This window comes from Choloepus didactylus, chromosome 9, assembly GCF_015220235.1.
Source record: "Choloepus didactylus isolate mChoDid1 chromosome 9, mChoDid1.pri, whole genome shotgun sequence".
In the NCBI taxonomy this organism is placed as follows: domain Eukaryota; kingdom Metazoa; phylum Chordata; class Mammalia; order Pilosa; family Megalonychidae; genus Choloepus; species Choloepus didactylus.
Genome location: NC_051315.1, coordinates 10,901,332 through 10,913,926, shown reverse-complemented (window position 1 = coordinate 10,913,926; position 12,595 = coordinate 10,901,332).

The following is a 12,595-nucleotide window of genomic DNA, read 5'->3' as shown; positions in this document are numbered from 1 at the left end:
TTTAGGCTGTATATATGTTCCCAAAACTAAAAAAAAAAAAGTCTAAATAGATGATTGAATGCCAAGGATGAACTTGGATGGAATTAGAGGATAGAGGACAGGTGGCTCAAAGGGACACAGTTGAGACATAAGGTAAAGGAAATATAGAATGTAAGTTTTGTGTCATTGTTGAACCTGTTGTACTTCTTAGCTGTGCTTAACAGGATTGCATAAAAAGAACGTTCTTGTTCATGGGAAGTGTATACGTGAATTATAGTGTATGTTCAAGGATGTGTGCAGCTAACTCTCGTATGTTCAGAAGACAGAGCAATAGATGATTGATGATAGGGAGGGAGGGAGGGAGGGAAAGAAATAGCCATGTGACAGCATGTTAAGGTTGGTGGATTGAGCTATCGGGGGAGGGGGTCAGGGTATGATGGAATTCTTTGTATGGGGTTAGTATTGTTTTTGCAACTGTTCCTACAACTTTGAATTTATTTCAAAATAAAATTAAAAAAAAAAAAATCCTGATTGTTTAGGCCAATCCATTATGTGACATTTATCGTAGCAGCTGGGAAATTAAGACAGCTTTCTAAATCTAAATAACTATAATTCAATAATTATTTTAGTATTATACTAAGACAAACTGTGGATAAGATCATAGAGTAACTTTCTAGGAATCAAATGTCTCTAGATTATCTTGCTTTATGAAATACCAAAATATCAGTTTCTAATATACATTAAAAATACAGAGTAGTCATAATTTATGACTCCCCAGCACTTTGAAAAGCAGCTTTATTAGGACATGACTATTAAAGTATCTTAGCACCTGAGTTGGTTTCTTATTCATGGAAAACTTGTGAATTATTGTTGAATTATGGCACTTTTTACCACTAGCGATGTCATCCTAAGCATGTCATTCGATCTCTCTATGCCTCAGTTTCCCTCTCTATAAAATGTGGATAAGGATAATAATCCACCCATAGAAGAGTACCTGTCACATCATGAATGCTCTTTACTTTCTAATCCTACCTCATTTTGTGGTCTTTCTTCAAACGTTTCAGAGTGATCCACAGATGGCATCTTGGAACACTACAGCCCTCAGAGCACTTGCCCTGGTTTGGGTTAAGTGTAAGCAACCTATGCCAAAAGTGAAGGCTATGCTTTATTTGGATGTTTTCAAGACCTTACGATAGAAATCTATTTGTAGCACCTAACACAATGGTTGATGCATGAGTAGATAATTTAATAAATGAAAGATTAAAAAAAATACCTCTATGTCTTTCTATATTTTCCATGAGACTGGCATGATGTAAATACTGAATGCTCATCCATTTCTCTATTACTCATTTCTGATCATGTCTGTATTGCTAATATTGACATCTTTCCAGTTTGAGAGATGAGGCAAAGTTCAGGAAATGACTCTGTTCAATAGCATGGCTGGATTACTCAGAATGTCTGCCAGCACCAGGCTGTTTTTAGGACATATAGTTTCCCTTCCATCCTCCCACTCATTTTCAGTCTTCCTCCCAGAGTAAAAGGGGCAAAAATAAAAACAAACAGAAGGAACAGATGGGCAGCATTTCCTCTGGCAACAGATCCTGTTTTCAGTCTGTTTGCCTTGGCTGAATTTCAGAGTTCAAAAACCAGAAATTCTTGGGCCAAATTTTTCATTTAGCCCATTTAAATATATATACATATATATCTTCATACATGTATGTATATTATCTATCTATCTATCTATGTAAAACTTCACTTTCTTACTTATGCCTGCCTCCAAGACTGTGATGGGGAGTGGAGGTGGGCTGAGCCCAAAACTCTCTGACAAGCATATACAAACGTCTATCCAAACTTAGAATAGAGAAGCTGTGTGATCAACTTTCACTAGAAAATGATATTGTGGAGCAGTGGTTTGATGTACTCTGATGGAGTCAAATAAAACATTTGTGATTTACGTAGGCAGACCTGTCAAAGGAGAAAACTAGTTTGGAGAGATTTGATTCCTGTCTGGACTGAGTGAAACAACAGAAATAGTGACAGTATTTTAAATCCTGCTGTCTTTCCTGCCTGGTTTCTGAAAAGTAGAATAGATCTCACTGACTGGCTAATATACTGACTGCTAATCCTGTTTCTTTTACCACCACCCTTTTTGTGTGAGTTCTTCAGAGTGATAATTGAAGTGAACAAAGCAGGCACTTAATGGAAAGCAGAAAGGAGAATTTTAAGTGCATTATTTGGGATTGTTTTAGTTTGCAAATGATAGAAATCTAACTTGTACTCTATAGGCAAAAGGGAAATTTCCTTTCTAATTGGCTGTGTGCTGGACATCTTCCATTTGCTCCTCAACCCATCCTCTGCCTTTCTCTACCTCTGCTTTCTCCAGCAGGCTGACCCCTTTGAATTACATCAATGGCTTCCCTTAGTCTGTGGTTTTTGGTTGGGTTCATCCAATGGGTCGAACTGGCAGGAGATTGGATAGATGGAGGAGAGTGAGCTGAGGGTCCCCTTCTTATTGATTCCTCCATTAATCACTTGGTTTAGCTACTTTCCTCTGCCAAATGTCACTGCTCCTGTCATGAAGGCTCTTTACAAAATTTACTCATTGTCTTCTAGTAATCTCTCCCTCCCTTTTCCCCTTCAGGTTTAGGAGTGGCAATGGCTCTCCACTCTTACTTCCTCATTGCTTGTGCTTTCCCTGATCTCATCTTTGTAAATTGTCACTGGATTCAAATGTCCTTAACTTACCTAAATTGAGGAAACCACACTCTACTTGTTGGGGAAATGACTGATATTGTCTTCATCTAAGAATTGAACAACCCAAACCATGGAAAGTCAGGGAAGAATTTGTGCTTTGGAACAACTAGAGCCAGAGACCTAAAGCTATGAATTGTTTATCTACATTGTGTATGCTTCCCTTGGTAACTCAAGATTAATTATTTCTCATTGAAAAAAAAATTTTAAGTTTGAATTTCTCCAAAAGATGAGAAAAAATTATCAGTATCAACCCATGTGTTCCACAATCATTCACTAATGGGAGATGCTCTCCTTCAAAGCTAATATTGAAAAATCTTGAGGGCATAGGGTGTTGTGATCCCCTTACCCACCTTAATTAATCAACTCTGTCAGGGGACCAAGATATGTATGAATATGCAAACTCCTGCAAGACCTAATGATTGGAATAGAGGGAAAGGCAACTCTCTATAAAGAAAGAAGATGGTTTTCAGAAAAGAAACCAAGGATAATGCATGAAACAAATGATGACCGCTATAGCAAGATGCACACTTTTCTCTTATTTGTAGAAGAAAAGAGGTCAAGTAGTCATAATAAATAATCTTTATTAAGAGGAAAATCATTTACTGGGAAAGACAGATCATGCTTCAAGCTCCAGGGCCTATTAATCCTTCACATCCTTCTGCTCAACGGCATAAGGGCATGTGCACATCAGTTGTGCACACACATGCATACACACAAAACATCCACACAGTCACACATGGACATGCCCACACACCTACATGCACACCTATAACGTATGCATAAATGCACACTTATATACACATACATGAACATACACACACACACACAAACACACACAACAGTGAGATCTATCATTATGAATCCTACTCTAAAAGCTGCTGTCTAATGTGTATCCAGTAAATACAAATATTTCAAATCATGGTATGATTTTAGGTCTTCTTCCCCCCCCCAAAAAAGGAGGTAGTTCTTCTTACCTACCCTCTCTTAAGTTTGTTTATAATGCTGAAGTTGCAATGGAAACAACCAGTGTCAAGTTTTTCTATGTGCCTGGTGTCCTGCTAATAGGTGACTTCACTCTCATTTTTTTTTTTTTTTTTTTTTTTTTACCAGCTATCAGATAAAAAAAATAGAGGAACTGTGATTAGGTACCTACAGGCCATTTGAGTAACATCATATCAGGAATGCAGAAAATATAAAACAGGTGAGAGCTCATGGAGGATCCTGCATTCTCCTTTGGAGAACACAGACTCTGAGCTCCCATCCTTGGTTACACCTGCAGGGCCATGTGCTACATTTCTGACTTCCACAGCAAGAACGGCCATTGGTATTTGTTGAGGCCCCCAGAAGTCTGCCAGAGCCACATGCTGAAATTCCATCTCTACTGGTAAATTCTGATCCTGTTATGAGAGGTAATATATATCCTCTACTTTATGATAAGTGACTGGGACAGTAAAATTTGATTTTGGCAAAAGCATAAGAGTAGAAATGATTCCACTAAGACTGGGGGAAAAGAAATATCAGGAGCGAAAAAGAAGAGATTTGTACTCTAGAATTTAGACAGGCCCCTTTGAGAATACAGTTGTGTATCTTGAAATCAGGACTAGTGTTTCATATTCTCATTCTGGTAAGTGCCCTCAAGCTGCGTCCTGTGCTACACCAAGAAATGCAAAAGGAAAGACAACTAAGTTTTCTGAGGATCAGTCACAGTCATCCTTATGGGATGGGAACTTATGGGAGCCATCTCTTTCATTCCTTACAGTAGCCCTAGAATTTGAGCATTATTATGTGCACTTTCCATATGGAGATATTGAGGCTCAGAAAGTGAATGGAAAATTCACATACTGAGAGGGTGGTAGAGCTGGGTTTGGACTCAGCCTTTTTTCTTACAGAACCTCTGTGCACTACACTATTTAACAGTAGTACCATCCGAAGTCTACATGTGGTTCACACAATGCATGGGAAGGTTGCATTAGGTGGGTGATCTGTCTGTCAACTGTGAAATCTCCAAAGTGAGGCATTGCCTCAATAAATTTACTACAATCCAATGTCTTCCCTTTTTAAGCAGGCTTAGAAATCTGGTTTTGCTTATTCACCAAAGAGCAGATCCAACTCTCTCTGTTATACAAATAGTATGCTAGATTCTGTGACTGATATATAAGATGAGAATGACAACATAGTAATTTACAGTGGAAATAAATATTACTTTTGCCGGCACATAGCCAAGTAATAATCAGAAGATTGATGTTGACCATGGAATTAGAATAAAAAGAATTGTAATGGAAACAAAATATGTAATGGTTTCCAGCTGAAACACTCTGATGAATCTATTTACCCAATGGGCTGGCCTTTGCAATGGGGCCATAATTCTAGGACCTCATTGAATAGATTCAGGCAATGTTTGGTTAGGTGTTTCCTTTTGTTACATCCATTTTTATGGTTAAATAGTCTCATACTATTTGCCTATTTTAAATTTAGCTATGTTTACACCATCAATCAATCAAGTTAGGGAGGAAACCATTCACTTATATTTAACAAACTTAAGTAATTTCATCATCTGTCTACTTTTGTTACATTGCATCTTTTAACATTTAAAGATTTTAGTACAAATTTATTTTAAAAATCCATGAGTGGGAAGATGGGCAAGGAAGGGTGATTATTATATCGTTCATGTAACAGCAGCTGCAAATAGTAAATTATGTTTTAGATTCCAAGTGCCTTAGGGATATGGACATTGGGGAGTGAGGACATAATGGAAGGTTTGACAACTGGAGAAAATCTTAAATTTGGGATTTGAAATTTATCTCAGTCTCTGAAAACAGAGATGGAGAAGGAGCTGAGTTTGTCTAGGGGAAGATCTGAGAGACATAGAGATTTAGAATCCCCTTTGTCCTATCGGCATGTTTCAGGTGATGAGATATGGGCAAAATTGGTGTCAAACCACATCCCAGGAAGAAATTTCCTCCATAATCATGTCAAGGTCATGTCTTCACCTCTCCAGTCATCTAGACAGAAGTAAATTTACTACTGCAGAATTTGTGCTCACCATCCGCTACCCATGCATTGAAACATTTAGGCTTTTATTTACCAACATTTACAATGTTACCAGCTTTATGCTAGGCACTGGGGATACAAAGTTGGATCAAACAGAATCTTTGCCCTTAAGAATTAACAGCTTAGAGGTAGAGACAGAAGAGTAAAGAGTTAGTTTTATGGGCACACAGTGGAAAATGGTTACAACTAGTCTAGGAAGTGGAGAGATTAGGGGAGAGAACCAGGTTCCAGGGAATGTCAAGTGGACAAGAAAAAATAAAAGGGACATCCAGAGCAAGATCAGGTCAGGGGTAGCTTTGCACAAGGGTGTGTACCAGGGAAGTGGGTACAAGTGTACTCTTCTGAGTGTGCATTTCATGTCTGCTAGTGTGGGTTTATGTAGGAGGGGGCTCATTTTCACTAGTTCAGTATTCAACCTCCGTGCGTCTCCATGAAATTATGTCGAAACTAATATACATCAACATTTTGAACAGTTCACACTTCTGGGTGGGGCCTTATCATATGCAAAACTCGACCATCTATACCTGGCAGCTGTGGTGGAGTCTTTCATGGATAAGCTGTTATGACCATTTCCTTCTCATGGGCACTGAATTCGTACAGAAAGTTCGTGGAGCAAGATAACCCAACTACACTGACTACATTTTTCTTTTTTTATTAGAGAAGTTGTGGGTTTACAAGAAAATCATGTTGAAAGTATAGAGTTCCCATACACCCTGCTGTCCAACAGTTTTAACTATTATTAGCAATTTGCAATAGTGAGATACTTCTGTTGCGAATGATAGAACATGATTATAGTTAAACTATTAAATATAGTACCTACTTTATATTAGGCTTCACTGCATTGTGCAGTTTTATGATTGTTTTCTGGTAACTTATACTCAACCTAAAATTTCTCATTTTATCCTCTTTCAAATACATAAGTCATTGGTGTTGATTACATTCATAAATTTGTGTCTCCATCATCATCATGCATTGCCAACATCTTTCCATTACCCCAAACAGAAACTCCATACCAATTAAATATTTTTTTAATCTTCATTTTATTGAGATATATTCACATACCACGCAGTCATACAAAACAAATCGTACTTTCGATTGTTCACAGTACCATTACATAGTTGTACATTCATCACCTAAATCAATCCCTGACACCTTCATTAGCACACACACAAAAATAACAAGAATAATAATTAGAGTGAAAAAGAGCAATTGAAGTAAAAAAGAACACTGGGTACCTTTGTCTGTTTGTTTCCTTCCCCTATTTTTCTACTCATCCATCCATAAACTAGACAAAGTGGAGTGTAGTCCTTATGGCTTTCCCAATCCCATTGTCACCCCTCATAAGCTACATTTTTATACAACTGTCTTCGAGATTCATGGGTTCTGGGTTGTAGTTTGATAGTTTCAGGTATCCACCACCAGCTACCCCAATTCTTTAGAACCTAAAAAGGGTTGTCTAAAGTGTGTGTAAGAGTGCCCACCAGAGTGACCTCTCGGCTCCTTTTGGAATCTCTCTGCTACTGAAGCTTATTACATTTCCTTTCACATCCTCCTTTTGGTCAAGAAGATGTTCTCCGTTCCACGATGCCAGGTCTACATTCCTCCCCGGGAGTCATATTCCACGTTGCCAGGGAGATTCACTCCCCTGGGTGTCTGATCCCACATAGTGGGGAGGGCAGTGATTTCACCTTTCAAGTTGGCTTAGCTAGAGAGAGAGGGCCACATCTGAGCAACAAAGAGGCATTCGGGAGGAGGCTCTTAGGCACAACCATAGGGAGGCCTAGCCTCTCCTTTGCAGCAACCATCTTCCCAAGGGTAAAACCTATGGTAGAGGGCTCAACCCATCAAATCACCAGCCCCCTATGTCTGTGATCATGTTAGCAACCATCGAGGTGGGGTAGGCCAATACCCCTGCAATCTCCACAGGCTCCTCAAGGGGGCACTACATCTTTTTTTCCTTGTTTTTCTTTTTTTTTTTTTTTTTTATCTTTCCCTTCTTTTTTAAATCAACTGTATGAAAGAAAAGTTAAAAAGAAAACAAACATACAATAAAAGAACATTTCAAAGAGACCATAACAAGGGAGTAACAAAAACACAACTAACCTAAGATAACTGCTTAACTTCCAACATGTCCCTACTTTACACCAAGAAAGTTACCTAATATAGCAACATTTCTGTGAACTTGTTCCTACTATATCCATCAGAAATTAACAGACCATAGTCATTCCTGGGTGTTCCCAGAATGTTAAATAGCTTATTTGTTCTTCTTGGATTATTGTTCCCCCTTCTTTAATTGCTCTCTATTGCTAGTTCCCCTACATTCTACATTATAAACCATTTGTTTTACATTTTTCAAAGTTCACATTAGTGGTAGCATATAATATTTCTCTTTTTGTGCCTGGCTTATTTCGCTCAGCATTATGTCTTCAAGGTTCATCCATGTTGTCATATGTTTCACGAGATCGTTCCTTCTTACTGCCGCGTAGTATTCCATCATGTGTATATACCACATTTTATTTATCCACTCATCTGTTGAAGGACATTTGGGTTGTTTCCATCTCTTGGCAATTGTGAATAATGTTGCTATGAACATTGGCGTGCAGATACCTGTTCGTGTCACTGCTTTCCGATCTTCCGGGTATATACTGAGAACTGCAATCGCTGGATCAAATGGTAACTCTATATCTAGTTTTCTAAGGAACTGCCAGACTGACTTCCAGAGTGGCTGAACCATTATACAGTCCCACCAACAATGAATAAGACTTCCAATTTCTCCACATCCCCTCCAGCATTTGTAGTTTCCTGTTTGTTTAATGGCAGCCATTCTAATCGGTGTGAGATGGTATCTCATTGTGGTCTTAATTTGCATCTCTCTAATAGCTAGTGAAGCTGAACATTTTTTCATGTATTTCTTGGCCATTTGTATTTCCTCTTCAGAGAACTGTCTTTTCATATCTTTTGCCCATTTTATAATTGGGCTGTCTGTACTATTGTCATTGAGTTGTAGGATTTCTTTATATATGCAAGATATCAGTCTTTTGTCAGATACATGGTTTCCAAAAATTTTTTCCCATTGAGTTGGCTGCCTCTTTACCTTTTTGAGAGATTCTTTTGAGGTGCAGAAACTTCTAAGCTTGAGGAGTTCCCATTTATCTATTTTCTCTTTTGTTGCTTGTGCTTTGGGCGTAAAGTCTAGGAAGTGGCCGCCTAATACAAGGTCTTGAAGATGTTTTCCTACATTATCTTCTAGGAGTTTTATGGTACTTTGTTTTATATTGAGATCTTTCATCCATTTTGAGTTAATTTCTGTGTAGGGTGTGAGGTAGGGGTCCTCTTTCATTCTTTTGGATATGGATATCCAACTCTCCCAGCCCCATTTGTTGAAAAGACCATTATGACCCAGTTCAGTGACTTTGGGGGCCTTATCAAAGATCAGTCGGCCATAGATCTGAGGGTCTATCTCTGAATTCTCAATTCAATTCCATTGATCTATATGTCTATCTTTGTGCCAGTACCATGCTGTTTTGGCAACTGTGGCTTTATAATAAGCTTCAAAGTCAGGGAGTGTAAGTCCTCCCACTTCGTTTTTCTTTTTTAGAGTGTCTTTAGCAATTCGAGGCATCTTCCCTTTCCAAATAAATTTGATAACTAGCTTTTCCAAGTCTGCAAAGTAGGTTGTTGGAATTTTGATTGGGATTGCATTGAATCTGTAGATGAGTTTGGGTAGAATTGACATCTTAATGACATTTAGTCTTCCTATCCATGAACATGGAATATTTTTCCATCTTTTAAAGTCCCCTTCTATTTCTTTTAGTAGAGTTATGTAGTTTTCTTTGTATAGGTCTTTTACATCTTTGGTTAAGTTGATTCCTAGGTACTTGATTTTTTTAGTTGCTATTGAAAATGGTATCTTTTTCTTGAGTGTCTCTTCAGTTTGTTCATTTCTAGCATATAGAAACATTACTGACTTATGTGCATTAATCTTGTATCCCGCTACTTTGCTAAATTTGTTGATTAGCTCTAGTAGCTGTATCGTCAATTTCTTAGGGTTTTCTAGATATAAGATCATATCATCTGCAAACAATGACAGTTTTACTTCTTCTTTTCCAATTTGGATGCCTTTTATTTCTTTGTCTTGCCGGATTGCCCTGGCTAGCACTTCCAGCACAATGTTGAATAACAGTGGTGACAGCGGGCATCCTTGTCTTGTTCCTGATCTTAGAGGGAAGGCTTTCAGTCTCTCACCATTGAGTACTATGCTGGCTGTGGGTTTTTCATATATGCTCTTTATCATGTTGAGGAAGTTTCCTTCAATTCCTACCTTTTGAAGTGTTTTTATCAAAAAGGGATGTTGGATTTTGTCAAATGCTTTTTCAGCATCTATTGAGATGATCAATTGATTTTTCCCTTTTGACTTGTTAATGTGTTGTAATACACTGATTGATTTTCTTATGTTGAACCATCCTTGCATGCCTGGAATGAACCCCACTTGGTCATGGTGTATGATTTTTTTAATGTGTCTTTGGATTCGATTTGCAAGTATTTTGTTGAGGATTTTTGCATCTATATTCATTAGGGAGATTGGCTGGTAGTTTTCCTTTTTTGTAGCATCTTTGCCTGGTTTTGGTATTAGATTGATGTTAGCTTCATAAAATGAGTTAGGTAGTGTTCCATTTTCTTCAATGTTTTGAAAGAGTTTGAGTAAGATTGGTGTCAGTTCTTTCTGGAAAGTTTGGTAGAATTCCCCTGTGAAGCCATCTGGCCCTGGGCATTTATTTGTGGGAAGATTTTTGATGACTGATTGGATCTCTTTGCTTGTGATGGGTTGGTTGAGGTCTTCTATTTCTTCTCTGGTCAGTCTAGGTTGTTCATATGTTTCCAGGAAATTGTCCATTTCTTCTACATTATCCAGTTTGTTGCCATACAGTTGTTCATAATATCCTCCTATAATTTTTTTAATTTCTTCAGGATCTGCAGTTATGTCACCTTTTTCATTCATTATTTTGTTTATATGGGTCTTCTCTCTTTTTGATTTTGTCAGTCTAGCTAGGGGCTTGTCAATCTTGTTGATCTTCTCAAAGAACAAACTTTTGGTGATATTTATCCTCTCTATTGTTTTTTTGTTCTCTATGTCATTTATTTCTGCTTTAATCCTTGTTATTTCTTTTCTTGTACTTGGTTTAGGATTGGTTTGCTGTTCATTTTCTAGCTTCTTCAGTTGATCCATTAGTTCTTTGATTTTGGCTCTTTCTTCCTTTTTAATATATGCATTTAGTGCTATAAACTTCCCCCTTAGCACTGCTTTTGCTGCATCCCATAGGTTTTGGTATGTTGTGTTCTCATTTTCATTCGTCTCTATATATTTAGCAATTTCTCTTGCTATTTCTTCTTTAACCCACTGATTGTTTAGGAGTGTGTTGTTTAACCTCCAGGTATTTGTGAATTTTCTAAGTCTCTGATGGTTATTGACTTCTAATTATATTCCATTGTGGTCAGAGAATGTGCTTTGAATAATTTCAATCTTTTTAAATTTATTGAGGCTTGTTTTATGTCCCAGCATATGATCTATTCTGGAGAAAGTTCCATGAGCACTAGAAAAGTATGTGTATCCTGGTGATTTGGGATGTAATGTCCTGTATATGTCTGTTAAATCTAATTCATTTATCAGATTGTTTAGGTTTTCAATTTCCTTATTGGTCTTCTGTCTGGTTGATCTATCTATAGGAGAGAGTGATGTGTTGAAGTCTCCCACAATTATTGTGGAAACATCAATTGCTTCCTTTAGTTTTGCCAGTGTTTCTCTCATGTATTTTGTGGTACCTTGATTGGGTGCATAGACATTTACGATTGTTATTTCTTCTTGTTGAATTGCCCCTTTTATTAGTATGTAGTGGCCTTCTTTGTCTCTCAAAACATCCCTGCATTTGAAGTCTATTTTATCTGAGATTAATATTGCTACACCTGCTTTCTTTTGGCTGTAGCTTGCATGAAATATTTTCTTCCATCCTTTCACTTTCAGTTTCTTTGCGTCCCTGTGTCTAAGATGAGTCTCTTGTATGCAACATATTGATGGTTCATTTTTTTTGATCCATTCTGCGAATCTATATCTTTTAATTGGGGAGTTTAATCCATTTACATTCAACGTTATAACCGTGAAGGCATTTCTTGAATCAGCCATCTTATCCTTTGGTTTATGTTTGTCATATTTTTCCCCTCTGTCTATTAGTAACCTTTATTGTACCCATACAGAATCTCTTAAGTACTGAACCTTTCTCCAAGTCTCTCTGTCCTGTCTTTGTTTCTCTGTCTGTAGGGCTCCCTTTAGTATCTCCAGTAGGGCAGGTCTCTTGTTAGCAAATTGTCTCAGCATTTGTTTGTCTGTGAAAAATTTAAGCTCTCCCTCAAATTTGAAGGAGAGCTTTGCTGGATAAAGTATTCTTGGCTGGAAATTTTTCTCACTCAGAATTTTAAATATATCATGCCACTGCCTTCTCGCCTCCATAGTGGCTGCTGAGTAGTCAGTACTTAGTCTTATGCTGTTTCCTTTGTATGTGGTGAATTGCTTTTCTCTTGCTGCTTTCAGAACTTGCTCCTTCTCTTCTGTGTTTGACAGTGTGATCAGTATATGTCTCGGAGTGGGTTTATTTGGATTTATTCTATTTGGAGTTCGCTGAGCATTTATGATTTGTGTATTAATGTTGTTTAGAAGATTTGGGAAGTTTTCCCCAACAATTTCTTTGAATACTCTTCCTAGACCTTTACCCTTTTCTTCCCCTTCTGGAACACCAGTAAGTCTTATATTCGGACGTTT